The sequence below is a fragment of the Macaca nemestrina genome, chromosome 20 (assembly GCF_043159975.1).
Source record: "Macaca nemestrina isolate mMacNem1 chromosome 20, mMacNem.hap1, whole genome shotgun sequence".
Taxonomy (NCBI): domain Eukaryota; kingdom Metazoa; phylum Chordata; class Mammalia; order Primates; family Cercopithecidae; genus Macaca; species Macaca nemestrina.
The window spans coordinates 22,983,121-23,006,066 of record NC_092144.1 but is presented as its reverse complement, the minus strand read 5'-3'; the positions used below and the strand labels follow the sequence as shown (position 1 = coordinate 23,006,066).

Here is a 22,946-nt window from a genome sequence, read left to right as displayed (position 1 = left end):
AACCTACAGAATGGGAGAAAATTTTTGCAATCTACTCATCTGACAAAGGGCTAATATCCAGAACCTACAGAGAACTCAAACAAATTTACAAGAAAAAACAAACAACCCTATTAAAAAGTAGGCAAAGGATATGAACAGACATTTCTCAAAAGAAGACATTCATATAGCCAACAGACACATGAAAAAATGCTCATCATCACTGGCCATCAGAGAAATGCAAATCAAAACCACAATGAGATACCATCTCACACCAGTTAGAATGGTAATCATTAAAAAGTCAGGAAACAACAGGTGCTGGAGAGGATGTGGAGAAATAGGAACACTTTTACACTGTTGGTGGGATTGTAAACTAGTTCAACCATTATGGAAAACAGTATGGCGATTCCTCAAGGATCTAGAACTAGAAGTACCATATGACCCAGCCATCCCATTACTGGGGATATACCCAAAGGATTCTAAATCATGCTGCTATAAAGACACATGCACACGTATGTTTATTGCGGCACTATTCACAATAGCAAAGATTTGTAATCAACCCAAACGTCCATCAGTGACAGATTGGATTAAGAAAATGTGGCACATATACACCATGGAATACTATGCAGCCATAAAAAAGGAGGAGTTTGTGTCCTTTTTAAGGACATGGATGCAGCTGGAAACCATTGTTCTCAGCAAACTATCGCAAGAACAGAAAACCTAATGCCGCATGTTCTCACTCATAGGTGGGAACTGAACAATGAGATCACTTGGACTCAGGAAGGGGAACATCACACACCGGGGCCTATCATGGAGAGGGGGGATGGGGAGGGATTGCATTGGGAGTTATACCTGATGTAAATGACGAGTTGATGGGTGCTGACGAGTTGATGGGTGCAGCACACCAACATGACACAAGTATACGTATGTAACAAACATGCACGTTATGCACATGTACCCTTGAACTTAAAGTATAATAATAATAAAAAAGAAAAACTTCCAAGCAAGAGTGTTATAAGCATCAAAACTGTTCTTATAACTGAAATACATTCTTTCCAAGGTAACCAAATGTTGAAGAAGTACATCTCCACTAGACCTGCAATATGAGGAATGCTGAACAGAGTCCCTCCCATTGAAAACAAAATGATCTAGACAGTAATGAAATCGTAAGAAAATACAGAACTATCTGGGAAAAACATTCACATGCACAAAAATAAAATTCTGTACTATCACAATAATGGTAGCAACTTCTAATTATGCTATAAAATTTGAAAAAAAAATTATTAGAAACCTCTGGTAATAAATATATAATATAACATAAAGTAATTGATAACACTAGTAACAAAGTTCAGGGCAGATGTAGTAAGAAAGTATTGTTGTATGTCTCTAAAGTTAAGTTGTTTCTGTATTAAAATATACTATTTTAATTGTAACAGGTTTTATGTAATCCCTGTGGTAAAAATTACTTATAGAAATATACAAAAGAAAATGAGAAAGGAATAAAAGCACATCCGTACCCAAAAAAAAAATGAGATACAAAGGAAGATAGAAGGAAAGAAACGAGGCACAAAATAGCTGCTAGAGTAAAATAAAACATTTAATAAGTGTGTTCTGTGAGGGAAACACATGAGGGGAGAAGAAAAGACACACACACAATACCTTTAAGGGTAACAAACTTTATTCTACATAAATGGGAATGCACATCTAATAAGCAAATGATATAATAAGCAAATTGCAATGGGAAGGGAAGAAGGGAAAAGATATATATATATAAAATTTTTTTTTTTTTTACACTCACCAGACTATGGAGGATTCACCACCAGACTGGGAAGTAACAGCCTGGGCTCCAGAGTCGGCCACGCATCCATGCACAGATGAGGAGAGGTCTCATTAAGCTTCAGTGCAGTCTGGGACCCTAGCTTTTTTTGTAATGAGTTGTTTGGCATAAGGTCCAGTCACAGGGGCCCTTCGTGACTGGGCTCAAAGAACACAAAAATATCAACTTGTTTTTTGTGATTGTCTATTGTTTTTCAATAACTAACATATAGGAATAGATTGAAATAGAGATTTCTCTGAAACAGCCCTGGATGAATGCCTCCAGGGGCTCACACAACCTGTTCGTGACTTGGTGACCATTGTTTGTGTCCATGTTCAATTGAGTTCAAATTTAATATTTGACTTTTCCTCCACATTTGGCCTCAATTTCATACTCAATTGTAGAAAAATACACTTACAGATACATGGGAAGGCATAGTTGATATAGATTACAGATACAGGGTAAGCACAGTAGGATTAAAAGCACAGTTAATTTTAAAAAACCACACTCACCATGGCTTTGCAAAAAGAGTAATACTGTGAGAATTGTCAGAGATACACACATAAGCGCTATAAAAAAGGATGAGTTTGTGTCCTTTGTAGGGACATGGATGCAGCTGGAAACCATTGTTCTCAGCAAACTATCGTAAGAACAGAAAACCAAACACCACATATTCTCACTCATAGGTGGGAACTGAACAATGAGATCACTTGGACTCAGGAAGGGGAACATCACACACCGGGGCCTACTATGGGGGGGGGGGGTAGGGATTGCATTGGGAGTTATACCTGATGTAAATGACAAGTTGATGGGTGCTGACAAGTTGATGGGTGCAGCACACCAACATGGCACAAGTATACATATGTAACAAACCTGCATCTTATGCACATGTACCCTAGAACTTAAAGTATAATAATAAAAAAAAAGATCAAGATGCCATAAAAAAAGAGATATACACATAAGCATATCTAATGTCATTCAATTTTGCAACGTAACAGTACGCAGCTGAGCAAATTCATCTGATAATAATATAAGTTCAGTGCTGCTATCATTAAGGGCTTTTTCTACATGTAAGCTTAATATTTTAATTTGTTGCTGAAGCAGGATTTTACCACTTGCAGGGGAGAATACTGTGATAGGGTACCACAATCAGGGAATCTGGAGCATTGGCAAGCACAATGTTTGTAAGCATCTAGATTACTGGGGAGGGAAATATTAACCCAGATGGTGAATGGAATTAATGACCACCTTTACATGCATCTCCCCATCCAATGCGGAGGCAGGTATCACCACCCATAGAACCCGCATACCCAGAGGCCCTCCCCCCCCACCCAGGGAATAGAAAGAGTTCTACTATAATTGTATTACCATAATGTGTAATTTAGTAACAAAAGTGCTGTGTTTCATTTGGGCTTGGGCAAAAATAGACTGTTTGGTTTGGTTAAAAGAACTCCAGGTTGGATTACAAATGTTATTATCCCACCTACATTGGTATCAGCATATCCATTAAGAAATGTTAGCAGGGACGATTCTCCAAGGTAGCCCATTCCCAGTGGCCTCTGGCAACTCAGTACATAGCCAACACCGAATGCAATTGGCTACTGTTGCAGCGGTGGCTACATAGCTGATGAACTCATTATTAGCCTCAGACATAGTGACCCAGGTACTGATTACTAGCAGACAGGTTATTCTCTGTACTAACAAAAATGGAGGGGAACATGACATTGTTTTTCATCTCTAGGAAATTGTACTATGGCTTCATTTTCTGCTCCCATAGCTATAAGGTCGCCAGCCTTACACTGTATCCACATTTTGGCTCCAGGATTTAAGTTGCCCACTTTGGTGTAACCGAATTTTCCAGTTCTGTGTGTTATTTCTATTGGGGCAGAAATTTCCTCGGGGATTAACTGTTGATAAGGTACCACCAAAAATTGAGCAACCCACATCGGCTTTTATTTGTGGGGGGTGGTCGCCTGTTTGTTTTTTGAGACTGAGTTTCACTGTCGTTGCCTAGGCTGGAGTGCAGCGCCATGATGTTGGCTCACTCTAACCTCCACCTTCTGGTTTCAAGCAGTTCACCTGCCTCAGCCTCCCGAGTAGCTGGGATTACAGGAGCCCACCACCATGCCCAGCTAATTTTTGTATTTTTTTTTTTTTTTTTTAGTAGTGATGGGATTTTACCATGTTGGCCAGGCTGGTCTTGAACTCCTGATCTCGTGATCCACCCACCTTGGCCTCCCAAAGTGCTGGGATTACTGGCATGAGCCATCGTGCCTGGCCTGCATCTGTGATTTTGTAACAAAAGAATCTGGAGTGGTATTGCATAAAATGACCTTTAACTCTCCCTGGTAATCACTATCAATTATACCATCATACCTTATGATGCCTCTCATTGCAAGGCTTGGACGTACTGTAATCCATTCATCCACATTCAAGTTTACAGTTATGGTGGAAATTTTGGCCTGTTGATCTGCCTACTGATTAAATAGTCTGTCAAGAGAAAGCAGAGACACATGAGCATCAACACGGAAAACAGTGATATTGGTAGGGTGTGTTAGGATTCAGATATCTTACCAGTATTGTTTTCCCCAAACCTCTTTATTCCCAATTCACCATTTGTTTCTTTACTGTTGGAGCATCCAGGTAGTAAGACCATTTGCTACTGACCAACAGTTGCATATGAGTGACTAATCCCTCTGGCCTCCTCCTGAATTTCCTGGAGAAGGGCTACCAATTCAGCCAGCTGGTTGCTCCCACTGTTTCTTTCATCAGAACCAGTGAGTTTTGGGGGAACTCGTGACCCAAGTCAATCATAAAGACATCATGGTTGAAGCAGAAGTGCTCCATTTCCAGCAAAACCCAATAGCAAGCTAACAGTTGATTTTTGAAAGGGGTATAAGCTTTGCCGGCCTCTGGCAGCTTTCAAGTACAAAACTCAAAAGATACCCTCTTCCCATCTTGTTTCTACCTAAGGCTCCAATTAGACTGTTGATCTAGGACAGTTACTTGCAGTTCTACTGGCCCATTCCATATAGGCAATAGATCCAAGGTTATTTGCACCACTTGTTTAGCTTGTTCAAAAGCCATACTCTCTTTCTTTCCCCAGTGAAAGCCATAGCATTTTCTAGTGACTGCATACAGAGGTTGTAAAATGTTACCCAACTGAGGATCATAATGTCTCCAGAATTCAAACAAGCAAATAAATTTATTGGCCTCCTTTTTTTAGGTGTAGGATTTGCAAATTCTAGTATTTTAGCCTTAGCCTTTGGTAAAATGGACTATTTCCCTGCATTTCATAGGATGCCAAGAAATAGTAGTTTGTGCAGGTCCTTGAATTTTACTATGGTTAATTTCCCATTCTTGAGATAGGAGCTGGATTTTTACCTGCTCCAAGCGCCGGCTGAGTAGTGCTTCAGTTTTACCCTGACTGGACCGTTCAGACAGCTGCTTTTCTCAGCAACAGACTCATAGCTTTGAGCCTGATCAGTCAAGATATAGGCCTGGCATTGGGCTAGGGCCAGTTTGGAAGTCAGATTAGCATCTTCTTTTTCCAGCTTACATTTCTCTTTTAGCAACCAGTCCTTATCTTGACACATTAACTTATAAGCAGTTAGCAAACACCATCTATGCTGGTAAACTCCCTCAGCATCCCCTTTACCTACTGGAATTCCCTGCAGCACCTCACATACAGCCAATGGTTCAAAATGAACTAATTTAGATTCCCAATTCTCACAAAGGTCAGTTCCCTTGGACTACTCAATGGCCAATGGGGAGAACTGGAGGACTTCCCATCCTAGGACATGGGAAGTCCCTGAGGTCCCACTCTGGTCCCTGCAGCTGAAAAATGGCATGCTTTGGCTTTCATATCCTGTTTGTGATACCAAAAATGTTCTCTGTGGGAAACATGTGAGGGGAGAAGAAAAGATGCACACACAATACCTTTAAGGGTAAACAAATTTTATCCCATGTAAATGACAATGCAGATATAATAAGTAAATTGTAATTGGAAGGGGAGAAAGGAAAAGATTTTATATATATATATATGTGTGTATGTGTGTGTGTATATATATATATATACACACATATAGATATATATGGATATATATATATTTTACACTCACTAGGCTGTGGAGGATTCACCACCAGACTGGGACAGCCTGGACTCCAGAGTCGGCCACTCATCCATGTTCAGATGAAGAGAGGTCTCATAAAACTTAGGCATAGTCTGGGACCCTAGCTCCTTTTGTAATGAGCTGTTTGGCATGAGGTCCAGTCACCCAGGCTCTTCATGACTGGACTCAAGGAACACAAAAAGGTCAACTTGTTTTTTGAGATTGCCTATTGTTTTTCAATAACTAACATATAGGAATAGATTGAAATAGAGATTTCTCTGAAACAACACTGGATTAATGCCTCAAGGGGCTCACACAACCTGTTCTGGGACTTGGTGACCATTGTTTGTGTCCATGTTCAAATGAGTTCAAATTTAATATTTAACTTTTCCTCCACAAAGTGTCAAAAGTAATTCCTTCAAATTCAGGAAATTACTTAACTGCTCACAAACTAACCTTCTTGACCGATAGTCATAAATTTAGTACAGAGATTAGAAAAAAAGAAAATCCAACTACATCCTGTCTACAGGAGACTCACTTTATTTATTTATTTTAGAGACGGAGTATAGCTTTGTTCCCAGGCTGGTCTCAAACTCCTAGGCTCCCACCCCCATCTACTAAACTGCTAGGATTACAGATATGAGCCATCATGCTATATAATAACAAAAACAGACTAAAAGTGGCAAGATGTATCAAAAAATTTTATGCAATTGGTAACCAAATGAGGACACAGTATATCACAATTATATTATGCAAAATACATTATAAATAAAAAAATTGTCTTAGTTTATAAAATGTACTACAAATCAAACTGTCAAAGAAGACAAAGGACAAAATAATAATAAAAGGGTTTATTCACTGGAAAAACCTATGAATAAACCTGGAAACCTATGACATATGTGTGTGTGTATATATACACACACACACATATATATATAATTGTGTATGTGTATATATTTATATAATTGTGTATATACACACATATATATATGCACCTTACATGAGGATTTTCAAATATATCCATAATATCTTGACAGAATATAAGCAAAGGACAGTAATATAGCAAGAGTAGAATACTATAGTACAACACTTCTGTAATTTATAATAAAGTCAGATGGAATATTAAAAAACAGAGGACATGAAAATACCATAAAGCAATTTAATGTAACAGATGCATAGAGAACACTCCACACAACAACAAAACTCACAATCTTCTCAATAGCTCATAAAATATTCTGCTAAAAAAAGAAAACCTATTAGACCAAAAAGAAAAATTTTATCAGATTTTTTTTAAATGGAATGTTACAGGCTATAATTTCTGACCAAAAAGATTAAAACTAGAAATCAGTAACAGAAGGAAATTCATAGAATTCATAAAATTCACAAATACATGAAAAACAATTCGCTCTTGAACATACTTTCATTCAACAGTTAGAAAACTTAATATTTTGAACATGTCTCTATTGACCAAAGTGACCTACAGATTTAATACAATGCCTATGAAATTCTTAATTTTATTTTTGACAGAAACAGAAAATGTAACTTCCAAATGTATATGCAATTTCAGGGGACCACAATTTGAAAATTCTACAATTTTCAAAAAGAGAAAAAAGAAAAACTGTTAGAAATATTATAATTCCTGATGTTAAAACATGTTACAAATCTACAGTAGTCAAAGTAGTTAGTTACTGGTACAAAGATAGACAACTAGACCAGTAAGACAGAATGCAAAAAGGATGTAAATTCTCACATATGTATTGCAGCTTTATTTACAAAAATCAATAGGTCAAAGCAACCCATACTTCCCCCAACAAATGAATGAATGAATGAATACAATTTGGAATACAGAGATAATATAATGTTACTCCGTTTTTGAAAAGCAGAAAACTTATTATCTACAATAAAAATACAATCTTGATGACATTATGCTAAATAAAATAAACCAGATACGAGACAGATACTGTGTGAATCCACATGTATAAAATATCTGAAGTAGTAACACCCTTAGAAACAGAATAAGATGGCATTTGTAAAGGGATGAACAAAGGAGAACATGGGCAGTTGTTTCAGGTGTACTGAGTTTTAGTTTTGTAAGATAAAAATATTCTAGAGATATGTCACATAATGCCGATGTGCTTAACATACCTAAACTATATAATTATTGTCATTGTATATTCTTGTAAAATTGTAAATAACTGTCAATTTATGTCTTTCTTATAACAATGCAAAAAACAATACCTAAGTGAGATAGAGTTATAAAGTATTTCAATAATTACCTTCTGCTTCTCTACAAACCTGAGTCCTGTTCTCTCACTTCCTCCCCAGACAGCATGAGCTTCACCACTCACTCCGCATCTTCTCCACCAACTACTGGTCCCTGGGCTCTGTCCAGTTGCCCAGCTAAAGTGCCCAGCAGGTCAGCAGCATTGCCAGCGTCTATGCAGGTGCTGGGGGCTGGGGATCCTGGATCTCTGTGTCCCATTACACCAGCTCCTGGGGCAGCTTGGGTCCTGAGGGCCTGGCCACAGGGATTGCCAGGGGTCTGGCGGGTAAGGAGGACATCCAGAATGAGCAGGAAACCATGCAAGCCCTGGCCTCCTACCTGGACAGATTGAGGAGACTGGAGAGTGAGAATTGGAAGCTGGGAGCAAAATCCGGGAGCACCTGTAGAAGAAGGGACGCTAGATCAGAGACTGAAGACATTACTTCAAAACCATCGAAGACCTGAGAGCTCAGAATTTGCAAATTCTGTGGACAGTGCCCACATCAAACTGCAGATTGACAATGCCTGTCTTGCTGCTGATGACTTCAAAGTGTGAGCCAGAGATGACCACGTGCCAGTCTGTGGAAAGCAATATCCATGGGATCTGCAAGGTCACTGATGACACCAGTGTCAGTCAGATGCTGCTGGAGACAGAGATCGAGGTCTACAAGGAAGAGCTGCTCTTCATGAAGAACCATGAGGAGGAAGTTAAGAGTCTACAAGCCCTGATCCCAGCTCTTGGTTGACCATGGAGGTAGATGTCCCCAAATCTCAGGACCTTGACAAGATCATGGCAGACATCCAGGCCCAATATGACAAGATGGCTCAGAAGAACTAAGAGGAGCTGGATACGTACTGCTGCCAGCAGATTGAGGAGAGCACTACAATAGTCGCCACACAGTCCACTGAGATCGGAGCTGCTGAGATGACTCTCAAGAAGCTGAGATGTACAGTCTAGTCCTTGGAGATTGACCTGGACTTAATGAGAAGTCTGAAGGTGAGCTTGGAAAACAGCCTGAGGGAGGTAGATGCAGATGGAACAACTCAACAGGGTCCTGCCACACCTGGAGTCAGAGCTGACACAGACTCGGGCAAAAGGGCACCAGGCCCAGGAGCATGAGGCCCTGTGGAACATCAAGGTGAAGTTGGAGGTTGATATCGCCTCCTAATGTCGCCTGCTAGAAGACGGGGAGGACTTCAATCTTGGTGATACCCTGGACAGCAAATACCTGCAAACCATCCAAAAGATCACCGCCCGCAGGATAGCGGATGGCAAAGTGGTGTCTGAGACCAAGGACACTGAAGTTTTGAGACATTGATCCAGCAGAAACAAGGTACCCTTTGGGGAGTAGGAGGCCAATAAAAAGTTCAGAGGTCAAAAAATAATTATCTTCAAATCACTGAAGTGTTTCTCACACAAAAGCAATACGAATTCATTAATACATAGATGTGGAAATTAGAACAATTTCCACAACTACTCACCCAGAGAGGACTAAAAAAAAATTGACTACCAACTAATAAAACAAATACACAAGTCATAAACAAAGTGTGATTAATGTTTATACAGGCAAACAGAGAATTATATTGGCAATAGGCATATGGTTGATTCATATTTGACTTTTTTTTCTACACTCTCTTAAAGGGTACAGAGTTGAATATAGTCATACAAAATTCTAATATATAGACAAAAACTAAAAACACAAATGATGCAAAGCATCCTATCCTAACAAGGAAATACAGAAATATAAAACAGTGAAACAAAATTAAATAAACATTAACCGGTGAAATACTGAATAAACAAAGCATACAACTGAAGAATAATTTTTCTAGATAACTACAATGTTCAACCATAACTGAATACCCATAAAGAGCAGATTTTGAATTATTAGCATATGGTTAGAGTAACAAAATTTCACAATAAATGCATTATAATCTTCCATAAAGAGCATTTATTAGAAAAATTTAATAAAGATTTCCATGATATTAGAGAGACTTTTTAATTATGTTCTTCATATACTGTTCCTCTTTTTATACAAAATGTTGCCCATGTTGGAGTGCAGTGGCATAATCTCGGCTCACTGAAACCTCTGCCTCCTGGGTCCTCCTGTCTCAGCCTCCTGAGTAGTTGAGATTACAGGCGTGTGCCACCGTGCCCAGCTAATTTTTGTATTTTTAGTAGAGATGGGGTTTCACCATGTTGGTCAGGCTGGTCTCAAACTCCTGACCTCGCGATCCACCCACCTCAGCTTCCCAAAGTGCTGGGATTACAGGCATGAGCCATCGCACCTGACCTAATTTGTTGTTTTAAAAGCAAAGAAAAGCCTTACAGTTTAAAATATGGAAGCAATATGAATATTGTAAAATATGGTATGAAACATATATAATAAGCAATTAGAAATAAAGTATACTATCATTCAGATACCTGTTGAGGAAAGTAAATGGAAACACTAATGATAAGTTTTTCTATGCAGTAAACTTAGACACACAAATCAAAACTTTTATTAATGTGAAGTGCATACAAAGTATCTAATTCACTTTTTATGTAACATATAAATTCAACATGCTATTTTGAAACTCATGAAGATAAAACTACAGGCTAATTTGGCATACACAAAGATTGGAAGGTGAAAACATACAGATCGCAGTCCCACTAAGCTTTATATATGATTATTAAAATAACTTATTAAGAAATAAGTAACAATTGAGAATTTATTCTATTCCAGACAAGTTTCTAAGTTTTTTATGGCATTAAGGTATTTAAAAATTCTTTAAGGTGAGTAGATACGATAAACTATTCCAAAGGAGAGGTACTTTGTACAGAGAGTTCAAATTTCTAAGTTAGTTCCTACTAAGAAAAAGGAAATGTTTTGACCGATATAACCGGAGATGAAAAAAAGAATAACGTGAAATAGAAGATACAACTTTTTCATATGTGCTGAGGTGCTTTGGGCTCTGATAAAATTTTTGTCAGATTTTTTTGTAGAATCACATTTGAAATCATAGGACTGAAAATTGTAAACGAGAAACATCTGCCATTGGTGTTTATGAAATATGCGAACCAAACCCCAATGTCTACGCTTTTACTCTCACAAACTTCTGACAGGAGGCACAAATGTTTACAAAATAGCTTAATATAGAAGTCTCCTAAAATGTGCAGATTTCCCCAGGTCCCCCAAAACAATGGAAAAGCACTCAGACAACAAGGTCTTCACAGGAATAACAAAAGGAAGAAGAGGACTTTGGCTCTCAGTGTGAATGCCCTGGAATGTTAATAGAGGCACAAAAGAAGTTTTAGAAGATTTAAAAGCATAATAAGTATAGGGTAGAAAATTTCTGTCTGCCTTCTTGGCAGCAAAAGAAGAACATTTAGGATTTTTCAGAACCAATTTCATTGGAGCAGAATTTCCCACACCACATTTTTAAAGTTTCCTCCTTTGCCTTTGCACCTCTAACCTTTGTTATTTGTTCATTCTTTCCTATTGGGGTTTATGTCTATTATTCTTTATCTTTTTAAATTTCAAAGATATTTCCTTTAATGTAGAAGAGGTGCATCCAAGGGAGAGAACACAGTCATGAATTCTTAGTTTCCATTTCCAGTTGAGCCAGTAAGTCCCTTCCTCATTCCTCTTTTCCACTTATCACTAGAGACAGAACCTAAAAACCATGGTTCCAGGCTGCTGAATGCCTAAAACAAAACAGAACAATAACAACAAAATAGGGCATGTTGGAAAAGCTTGTTGTAGAAGGCAACCAAGTCTTTAATTATATTCACCACATCCCTTCTTCCTTCCCAGAACAGCAATTGGGCTCAAGAGAAAACATCCAACTTTTAGTATCTTCCTCAGTATAGAATGAGAACAGTGGAATCTATGTTCAAAGTTTTGGCTTTTTGGATTACTGCCTAATGGCTAGATTCTGTCTCCCTAACAGGGAGTGCTAAAGGAAATGACAGAGTAATGAGAATGACAATTTATGACTGCTGAGAAAAGAGGTTGCATGCTTATTACTGTAAAGGTAAACAGGCTGGAGCTGAACCGGGAATGAAGACACAAGGCAAATGGCAGTGAGAATAGCCTTTATTAGGACTCATGGGTGAGGTTCCTCAGTCCAAAGGTATGGGCTGAGGAAGTCGCACTGAGGGAGGAGGGTAGGGGCTTTTTATAGCCCGAGAGGTAAGGAAGCTGGTTGTACAAACAGGGCCTGGGGGGTCTTGAAACTACTAGGGCAGGAGTCAAGTAAGGGTCATGAGGAAGAAGTCTAACCAACACTGCTGTTTACGAACTTGTGGAATGCAGGTGAGCTGCAGGTCATGGGGGAGTGTGGTTGCCCAGCCGGAACCTCTGACATATGCAAGTCTGCGGGTGTGTTCAAAGAGGAAGGGAAGTCTCGAACAAAGGGCCTGCTATGCCGGGTGGCACCGCCATGTCGGGTCTAGATCCCTGCCTAACATTCCGACCTCTTTCTAATAAGAAAAAAGGGGCAACGTGTTCATCTGGCTGCTTCCTGCTGGTATGGGTTGTCGTGGGATTCTTCGGAAGTCGGAACTTGGGTATAGGGGTGGAGCCACATCTGATTGAAAGTGACCTGGGAGACTTCTTTCATGCAGTACTGGATGAAGCAGAGGATACAGGGAGCTATGAGTAGTAAGAAGTCAATGATTAGTAAGGGGCTTAGGAAGGGTAGGACCCAACCAGCCATGGACGACTGCCACCACTCAAGTGGAGACTCTAATCCTGAGGTTTTTTTGTGGAGTCCTTCTTGGACTTTTTCTAGAGTGAGGAGGTTGGTTTCTACTAGTCCTGACTCATTGATTGATGTAGTAGCAGCATTCTTCATTAAGGAACATACAGCTCCCGCCTTTGTCAGCTGTAAGGAGGTCGAGTGCCCTGCGATTCTGGGCTGCCACCTGGGCAACTGAGGTGATCTGTCATTGGAGGGAAGCCAGGGATTCTGCCGAAGCTTCGATTGCTACCTGTAATCAGGCTGTAAGGTCTTGAGAGGATCGGACAGAATGAGTTAAGGCTCCAGTTCCAAGGCCAGAGGCCACGAGAGATGCGGCTAAAGAGACTCCAATCATTAGCGGAAGGAATACTGCCCTTGCCTGGCTGGGGCAGGCAAGGGACAGAAGAGAGGATAGCTCAGCTTCACTGTACAGGGTGAGGCTGGGGACTAGGGAGATGGGAACGCATAGGGTAGTGTTGGAAGCCTTGAGAGTTTTTGACAGGGTGAAGTTGCACCAAAAATATCTGCCTGGGGGAGGCAGTGAGATTTGGAGGTGTCGATCCTGTCTGGTTACACCAGGAAGCATTAGGGGTGGAGTAGCAAAAGGGGAGTTGTTGTTTATGTGGGTCTTGGAACAAAGGAACTTCTCCCAGGGTTCGGCCGGGAAGGGGAAAGGAGGGGGTTAGGTTAGAGGAGTAAAAAGGGGTAGGTAAAGGTACCGCAACCAGTGGGGGCTTATTCAATGCTGCACACAAGAAACAATGGGAGATATTGTGTACCCCGGCCATATGTACTCTCTGGGCCCCTTCTCTGACTAGGGTTAGCCAAGAAAAACGGCTACCGCTGCCCTGAGGCTTGTTATCTGAGTTGGCTGTGTTGTCTGGGTTGGCTAGAGCTGAGATGATCTCTTCTTATTGTTTGATGTCGAAAGCCAGGCTGACGAGGCTGCTTGTGACCCTGACGTAGGCTCTATAAATCTTGAGTCGGGCTACGGGATAAGACTCGTAGCCGTGTCAGTAAAGGTGAGCCTCTATACCTGATGCCCACCATGGGTCCCACGGGTCAGGAATGGTAAGGAAAAATGTAGGCACTTCTCTTTTTCCGTATGATCTGACTAACCGAACTGTTGATGCCAGTTGCTGCCACTTGGTGTATGACATGTCAAGGTAAGTAAAATGCATGTTACAATAATGATATGGACACACGTTGGTTTCTACCCAGTAATTGAGACAGTTATATTCTACCTGATCACAGAGAAAGCATATGACCGGTTCCACCAGTCAGGGCAACTGTTACAGGCAGAGAAGTTAAAGGTAACTTGACTCTGGCACCCTTGGGGCCGGCAGTCAACTGTGGCTAAGATGTGGGAACTTATGCAATTGTTTTGGGTCCAGGTCTCTGACAGAATCTCCAGCAGAATGGGTTAATGGGGGGAGTTCGGGCAGGAGTCTTACCTAGGCTCAGGAGAACTGGATAGCCGAGGAAGGTTAGGCAGAGGGTCGTTACTGGCATGCGTAAGTCGTAGTTTAATAGGGGCAACAGCCTGAGTCATCCACCTAGAATCATACTGGGTGGGTGCCTTTTTCAGCTGGGACAGATGATACCAGGAGGGAAGGCCGAGGGGCTTGGCAGCAGTGGGCGTGGTAAGGATTACAGTGTATGGTCCTTCCCACTGGGGAGATAAGGCTCAGTGCTGCAGCTGCTTGACCAGTACCAGGTCTCCTGGTGCTACAACGGCGGCGGGATTTTTAGGGTTTAGGGAAGCGGGTGTAGGGAGACACCAGTCCGCGTGTTTTCTTAGAAGCTTGTGAAGGAAGGTTAAGTAAGGGAGTTAGGAGCCTAAGGGAGGGGAGAGGGCTGGCAGCTCCTGGAAGAGAAATGGGCGTCCGTACAGCAGCTCAAAAGGGCTGAGCCCTGTGGGGGCCCATGGAGCTGCCCTGAGACAAGTAAGAGCCAAGGGAAGGAGAGTTATCCACGAAAGGCGGGTTTCTAGAGTGAGTTTGGTTAGATGCAGTTTAAGGAGGCTGTTTGCGCATTCTACCTTACCAGACGACTGCGGATGGTAGGGAATGTGGAGCTTCCAGGTAATCTGGAGTGTGACTGCCACCTGCTGGGTGAGTTTGGAAATGAAAGCCAGACCATTGTCTGATTGGATGGTTCGGGGGAGAGTGAACCTGGGGACGATGTGCTCTAGGAGAATAGTTGCCGTGAATTCTGCAGTCTCTCGAGTGGTGGGGAAAGTCTCAATCCATCCTGAGAAGGTGTCAACTAAGGTCAGCAGGTAGCAAAATGTTTTATGTCGGGGTATGTGGGTAATATCAAGTTGCCAATCTTCTCCTGGCTGGTGGCCTCTTAGCTGATGAGTAGGTCCTGGGTGTCTGAGCCTACTTTGGGGGTTAGTGGCCGAACAGGTGGCACATTGCTGATGTACTTTCTTAATTTGGGCCTGCAGTAAGGGAAGGTGAAAGATGGGTTCTAGGAAGTTATACATAGCCTTGGGTCCTATGTGGAGAGAGCGGTGTATGTTGGTCAGTATATGTACTGCCTGAGTCTGAGGGAGCTCTATTCGGCTGTCAATGAACACCCACCCATCCTTGTTTCGGGTAACACTGGGGTGGGCCATCAGGGTTTGAAGTTCCTGGGAAGAATATGTTGGGGAAAGAAAGAGTAAAGGCACTCGGGGAGGGGAGGAAGTGAGGGCAGTGGCCCGTGCAGTGGAGTCAGCTAGGCTGTTACCTTGTGACACAGGGTCCTTAGAATGCTGGTAGATTTTGCAGTGGATGATGGCTACCTCTTTGTGGGCCTGGAGAGCATCAAGTAACCTCTTTATATGTGGTCCATTGACTACTGGCATCCCTTTGGTGGTAAGAAATCCGTGTTCTTGCCAGAGAATAGAATGAGTATGTGCAATAAGGTAAGCATATTTAGAGTTTGTACAGATATTAACCCTCTGCCCTTCAGAAAGAAGTAAGGCACAAGTAAGGGCAGTGAGTTCAGCCTTCTGGGAGGTGGTGCCTAGAGGCAAGGGCCCAGTTTCAACCGTTTGGGTTGCTGTTACGACAGCGTATGCTGTCTGTCGGCGTCCATTGGGGGTTAAGACAGAACTCCCGTCCACGAACAGGGTATGGTCTGGATGTTCTAACGGCTATTCGGAAAGAACAAGGCAGGCAGGTGGCAGGGTGGTGAGAACTTCTGGGCAGGAACGTGCGGGGGGGAATCGTATCCTAGAGTGGGCAAGAGGGTAGCAGGATTTAGAGGGGGTGAGGTGGTGAGAGTGATGTGAGGGTTTTCAACGAATAGCAGGTGGAACTGTTGAAGCCCAGATGGGGTGAGATGGCTGATACACTTGTGTGTGATGAGATCTGACAGTCAGTGAGAAGAGTAGACTCTGAGAGGATGCCCTAGGGTAAGCTTGAGGGTCTCTTGGGTAAGTTCTGTGGCAGCTGCCAGGGCTCACAGACAAGGTTGCCAGCCCTGGACTGTGGGATCTAACTGCTTGAGAGATAGGCCACAGCCTGGTATGTAGATCCAACCGGCTAGGCTAAGAGGCCAGTAGCTACCTTCTGGCACTCCTCAGTGAATAGATGAAAGGGCCGAAGGGGGTTGGGGAGAGAGAGAGCAGGGGCAGAAAGGAGACAGTCCTGAAGCTTCTTGAAAGAGTTGGCAACCAAGGAGGGGTCGGACAGTGGTCCAGTGGGTGTCTCCTTGGCAGCCTGGGAGAGGGGCTTGGCTAAGACCCTGAAGTTGGGAATCCAATGCCTGAAATACCCTACCAGTCCTAGGAAGGATAAGATCTCTTCCGCATCCTGAAGAGGTTGGAGAGTTTTGATGAGGCTCATTCTATCTGCCGTGAGGCTTTTCGTAGTGGGTGTGAGGAGTATACCTAGGTAGGTGATAGTAGGGGTGCAAAGTTGAGCCTTAGCTGGGGTAACCTGATAACCTCGGTTGCCTAGAAAATTTAAAAGTGTAGCAGTGTCTGCAAGGGAGCACTCCCAGGAAGGACTACATAGTAATAGATCATATAAGTATTGTAGAAGGGTGTTATGGGTTAGGGGGCAGAGGAGGATGTCCCGTGCCAGTGCCTGTCCAAAAAAATGGGGGCTATCTTGGAACCTTTGAGGCAAGACAGTCCAGGTCAGCTGGGAAGGAACATGAGTGTCTGGGTCCTCCCATGTGAAGGCAAAAAGAAAGTGGCAATCTGGGTGTAGAGGGATGGTAAAGAAGGCATCCTTCAGGTCAAGGACAGTGAAATGAGTGGTGTCAGGGGGAATTCGTGAGAGGAGTGTATATGGATTAGGAACAACTGGAAAGGTAGCGACTACTGCCTCACTGATGAGGCATAGGTCCTGTACAAGGCGATAGGCTCCAGAGCTTTTCCATACAGGCAGGATAGGAGTATTATATGGTGAGTTGGTGGGAACTAGAATGTGCTGCCAGAGCAGGCGTGTAATGATGGGTTTTAGTCCTTGTCGGTGTTCAAGGGAGATAGGGCACTAGGGTCTAGAGGGGAACTTGGAAGGGTCTTTTAACCAGATGTGGACTGGAGTGTGGTGCTGGGGCAATGATTGGGGTGGAGGTGTCCCACACCTTAGGGTTAATGGGGACTGGAAAAGGGAGTGGGGGTCAGCCTGGTGGGGTTTGTCAGGTGAGAGAAAGGGGAAGAGGAATGCGAGGTGTGTAGAGGGGTTGGGTCAGAAGTGAACTGAGGCCCCTAGCTTGGAGAGGAGATCTCGTCCTAACAAGGGGACTGGGCACGAAGGAATGATAAGAAATGAGTGTGAGAAGAGGGAGCCATCCAGGCAGCAAGACAGAGGAGAAGTCTGGCAGTACGTGGAGGAGTGCCGCCAATTCCCATGACTGTGACAGTGGAGGGGTGGCTGGGGCCACTGAAGGAAGGCAAAACAGAGTAGGTAGACCCCGTGTCCATAAGGAAGGATATGGACTTACCCGCTACCTGGAGCATAACCCTGGGCTCGGCAAGAGTGAGAAAGGTCCCTGAGTCTGGGGCTCTTCAATCTTCATCAGTGTCGAGGAGCTGGAAGGCGCCTCCAATACCTGGAGGAGGGTCGTCACGTGGAGGCGCAGTGACCGTCCTTAGGTCGGGGCAGTCTGACTTCCAGTGGCCCATCTGCCGACAGTTCAGACAGGGGTGAGTTGGCTCCTTTGCGTTAGGGCACTGCCTGGCCCAGTGGCCATCGTTGCCGCACTTGAAGCAGGCACCAGGTGGCGCTCAGGTAGTACTTCTTTTCTGGGAGCTCCTGGAGCTGGCTGGCCTCAAGGCTGCTACCAAGGACTGGGTGTGGAGTTGTACCTTCTGTTTTAGCCTGGCCTGTCATTGGGCCTCAGCTGCTTCCTCCCTGGAGTTGTAGACCTTGAAGGCCAGTTTGTCTAAATCCTGAATGGGAGTTTGAGGGCTTTCCTCCACCTTTTTAATTTTTTTTTGGATATCAGGGGCCGACTGAGAAATGAAATATGAGGCCAAGATGGTTCCTCCTGTGGAGGAGGCAGGGTCAAGGCGGGTGCACTAAATAAGTGCCTCAGTCAGCCAGTTAAGAAAAACGGCCGGATTTTCATCTGTGCCTTGGACTACATCTTTTAGTTTGTTAAAGTTGACTGATTTATTAGAGGCTGCCTGCATGCCAGCAAGAAGGCACGAACCATCACGTCTCGCCTGCCTGTCCTACCTGGTAGTCCTGCCTGTCCTACCTGGTAGTCCCAGTCAGGCTCGCTGAGGACACTGCCTCGGTACCAACTGGCATGGCAGGATGAGTTAAATGAACCTGGTTAGCGTGCTGCCTGGCTGCCGCTAGGATGAGCTCCCTCCTCAGGAGACAGGGTTGAGGTCATAATGACATGGAGGTCATGCCCGGTGGATCATATGCCTGGCATAGATACCTGAACTCTTTGATATAACAAGTAGGATTGGCCAAAAAGAAGCCTGCATGCTCCTCAACCTTAGACAAATCTGCCAATGAAAACAGCACATGGACCCAGACTACTCCTTTGGCGCCTGCCACCTCTCGCAAGGGACACAGGAGGTCAGTCCTGGACTGAGTATGGGCTGAGACAGGCGAGGAAGGGGAGGAGGTGGAGGTAGGGGAGACAAAATCTGTCGGGTTTGGTAAGGGCACATGAGGGGTGGAACGGAGGGGAGGCGTTGAGGATGGGGATAATGGCGGGTCAGTGTAAGGAGGAGGTTGGGCAGGAGACCAGAGGGGTGGCCAGGATAGGGTGTCAGGAGGCTCAGAAAAAGAGGAGGAATCATCCCTCTCCTTGCTTGAGAGAAGAGACTTTGCAAGTAGAACCTGAGCTAACGAGCATTGGGCACAGAGATCTGGGCGAGAATGCAAGTCCCAAAAGGCTTGAACATAGGGTATCTCATGCCATTTGCCTAGTCTCTTGCAGAAGTTGGTCAGATCCGTAAGGATGTTAAAGTCTAGAGTGCTTTTTGCAGGCCACTGAGACTGATTATCCAATTTATACTGTGGCCATGCAACTGTGCAGAAGAAAATGAGCCACTTTTTTTTTTATGTCTTGGCTGAGACTTAAAGTCTGGAGATTCACCAAGAGGGGATTTTCAGTCTGGTTTGGACTAGGTAGTTCCCATGGTCCTAAGACAGGCAGTCCAGAGGCAATGGCAGCGTCCTCCTACTGTCACGCAGAGTGTGGGGTATGGCGGTTTCCGGGGAGGTTGGACTTCTCCTTGTCCCTGGTGCCAAGGTCACAGTTGACTGTAGGGAGCCCCTGACGTGGCCACACATTTTGGACAGGGACTTCCCAGAGGGGGCCTACAGGACAGGGGAAAACTTACCCAGCAGTGATCCAATTGAGTCTTGGATTTGGTGAAACGGCTCCCAGCTCAGAAAGAAGGTCCTGGCTTGGGGAGAGGAGAGCCTGCCCGACCCGGCAGGGGTCTGGGGGAGGGGTGTCCTCCCGGGTTTCGGCACCAAATGTAAAGGTAAACTGAGGCTGGAGCAGAACCAGGAACGAAGACACAAGGCAAATGGCAGTGAGAATAGCCTTTATTAGGACTCATGGGCGAGGTTCTTTGGTCCAAAGGTGCAGACCAAGGAAGTCGCGCTGAAGGAGGAGGGTAGGGGCTTTTTATAGCCCAAGAGGTAGGGAAGCTGGTTGTACAAACAGGGCCTGGGGGGTCTTGAAACTACTAGGGCAGGAGTCGAGTAAGGGTCACGAGGAAGGGGTCTTTGGAAACTGTTAACCGAAACTGCTGTTTACGAACTTGTGGAACGCAGGTGAGCTGCAAGTCATAGGGGAGTGTGGTTGCCCAGCTGGAACCTCTGACATATGCAAGTCTGTGGGTGTGTTCAAAGAGGAAGGGAAGTCTCGAACAAAGGGCCTGCTACGCCGGGTGGCGCTGCCATGTTGGGTCTAGATCCCTGCCTAACAATTACAGCGCCAAAGAAATGAACACTGCAATAAACTGGGGAGGCAAAATACTACAGTGTCTGGAAAATAATGGGAACAATACCTTTACCTTAAAAATACACACACAAGCTCAGAGAAGACACATATAAGACCCTGTTAATGAAGCACCAGAATAAACAGCTCACTGATTGCTGTATTATCTTGTAGTAAGAAAGTTTGTACATACTACTTTACAGAGTTGTTTTATAAATTTCTGAATCTCATCAAAAGATTACAGAGCATACAGAGAGGGCAGAAAACAAGTCCCAGTTGAAAAAAACAAAATAAATCTACAAATACTGACCTTTAAAAATCTCTGTTGACCTTTAAAGGTCAAAATTTGTAGGTTTGTTCTATTTTTTTGTTGTTGTTATTGTTGCATTATATAATTTTAAAAATCAAAATAATTATTAAAGCTGCTTAATGAGGCCAGTGCCCCTCTGGTCCGCAGGGCCCAGGCAAGGGAGGAGCCTTGATACCACCAGGGTGGGCCCCCAGCCCTCCCCTGATACTCAGAGCAGGGGAAGGGACCTGGCTGCACCAGGCAGGAGCCACCTCCACCTCCAGCAGTAGTGGACTCTGGGCACTCCAGACCTGGGGTCATAGTGAGTTTTGTTGATTGACTGAGCAATGGTGGCTGAGTTGCAAGCAAATGGGTTTCATCACCTTAAATGGTTTTGAACCAATGAAGCTGTATTCCTTTAAAAAGACTGACAGCCTATTGTGTGAACTATAGAGTTTGTGGACAGATTTATACTGGGTTCATAGCATCATGCACGCAGAATCCTGTGAGTTCCTCTAAGTTATTAAAGGCCTTTTGATATGAGGGTTGAAAAGTTCCACAAAACATGGCCTTTGTAGATTAGCACAAAGTCAAGACAAAGTGATTGGACAGAATTTATGAAGGAATCAACCCCCAGATTATCAATGAGCCCCTGCACCCCCGCCCCCTGGTGGCACTGCTGAACAGCCGCAACTGCTCTGTGGAGATGCCCATTCTGAAGGACCTGGCCACTGTGGCCTTCTGTGATGCACAGTCCATGCAGGAGATCCACAAGAAGGTTCTAAATGAAGCCATGAGTGCCATGATGTACCACACCATCACTCTCACCAGGGAGGACCTGGAAAAGTTCAAGACCCTGAGAGTGATTGTGAGGATAGACAGTGGTTATGACAACGTGGACATCAATGCTGCCAGCGAGCTCGGAATTGCTTTGTGCAACATACCGTCTGCAGAGGTGGAAGAGACAGCTTACTCCACCATCTGGACCTACTCAATCTGTACCAGAGAAACGTGTGGCTGTACCAGGTACTGTGGGAAGTCACATGAGTTGAGAGCATGGAGCAGATCTGTGAGGTGGTCTCAGGAGTAGCCCACCTCCATGGGGAGACGCTGGACCTCATACAGCTTCAGTCACACAGGGAAGGCTGTTGCAATTCAAGTCAAGGCCTTCGGATTCAGCGTTCTATTTTTTGAACCCTACTTGCAGGATAGGATCCAGCGGTCCCTGGGCATGCAGAGGGTCTACACCCTGTGGCTTTGCTGCATCAGAGCAACTGAGTCTCCTTGCACTTCAATCTCAACGAACATAACCACCACCTTATCAATTACTTTACCATAAAGCAGATGAGGCAGGGAGCATTCCTTGTGAATGCAGCCCATGGAGGCCTGGTGGAGGAGAAAGCCTTAGTACAGGCCATCAAGGAGGGCAGGATACAAGGGATGTGTACGAGTTGGAGCCCTTTAGCTTTGCTCAGGCTCCATTGAAAGATGCGCCAAATCTCATCTGCACTCCTCACACTGCCTGGAACAGCAAGCAGGATTGCTGGAGATGAGGGAGGCAGCTGCCACTGAGATCTGCCTAGCCATCACAGGTGGCATCCCAGAAAGCTTAAGAAACTGTGTGAACAAGGAATTCTTTGTCACATCCGCACCTTGGCCACTCATAGACCAGCAAGAAACTCATCCTGAGCTCAATGGTGCAACATACAGATATCCACCAGGCATCATGGGCATGGCTCCAGGAGGATTTCCTGCACTCATAGAAGGGGTAATCCCTGGAGGCATCTCAGTGACTTACAACCTTCCAACAGTGGCACATCCTTCCCATGTTCCCTTTCCCAACGAACCAACAAAACACGGAGACAATCAAGAGAACCTCAACGAAAAATACCAGAGAACGCAGGAAGGTAATCATTCAGATACACTTGAGACGAAGAGACGGTGAAAAATAGATGAACTAAGAAAAATAATCTGACGGTCTTTGTAACTGATTCTGAACATATGCATCATTGATGTTGTAGTGTTAAATCTACAAGAGCTAGAAAACTGAAGATGTCATCTGCTTACCAAAGAGCTGAAAAACTAGGATGTGACTTATTAATGACCAACTGTTGTTATTGTGTGTTAAGTTTTTCATATGTGCATAAAATCACAAAGAATAAATAGAGCTTTTTCCTTCATTAGTCCTTTGGGCACAGCCGGTCTTGAACACCCTACTCTAGAATGTTGCATCGAGAGTTCAAACATCAAAATTAAAAAAAAATAACAGGAAATCCCCATCTTGTGACTTGAGTCCCTTCAGTGTACAGGGGCTGGTTACCTCTTTTTGCTAATAGAAAGATCACATTA

General features: G+C 43.9%; 2 pseudogenes; both read left to right on the top strand.

Moving 5' to 3' along the window:
• The first annotated feature begins 5,551 nt into the window (after positions 1-5,551).
• Positions 5,552-9,486, top strand: LOC105494276 (keratin, type I cytoskeletal 18 pseudogene; annotated as a pseudogene).
• Positions 9,487-21,162: 11,676 nt separating this feature from the next.
• LOC105494281 (C-terminal-binding protein 2 pseudogene) lies at positions 21,163-22,685 on the top strand (annotated as a pseudogene).
• Positions 22,686-22,946: the final 261 nt, after the last annotated feature.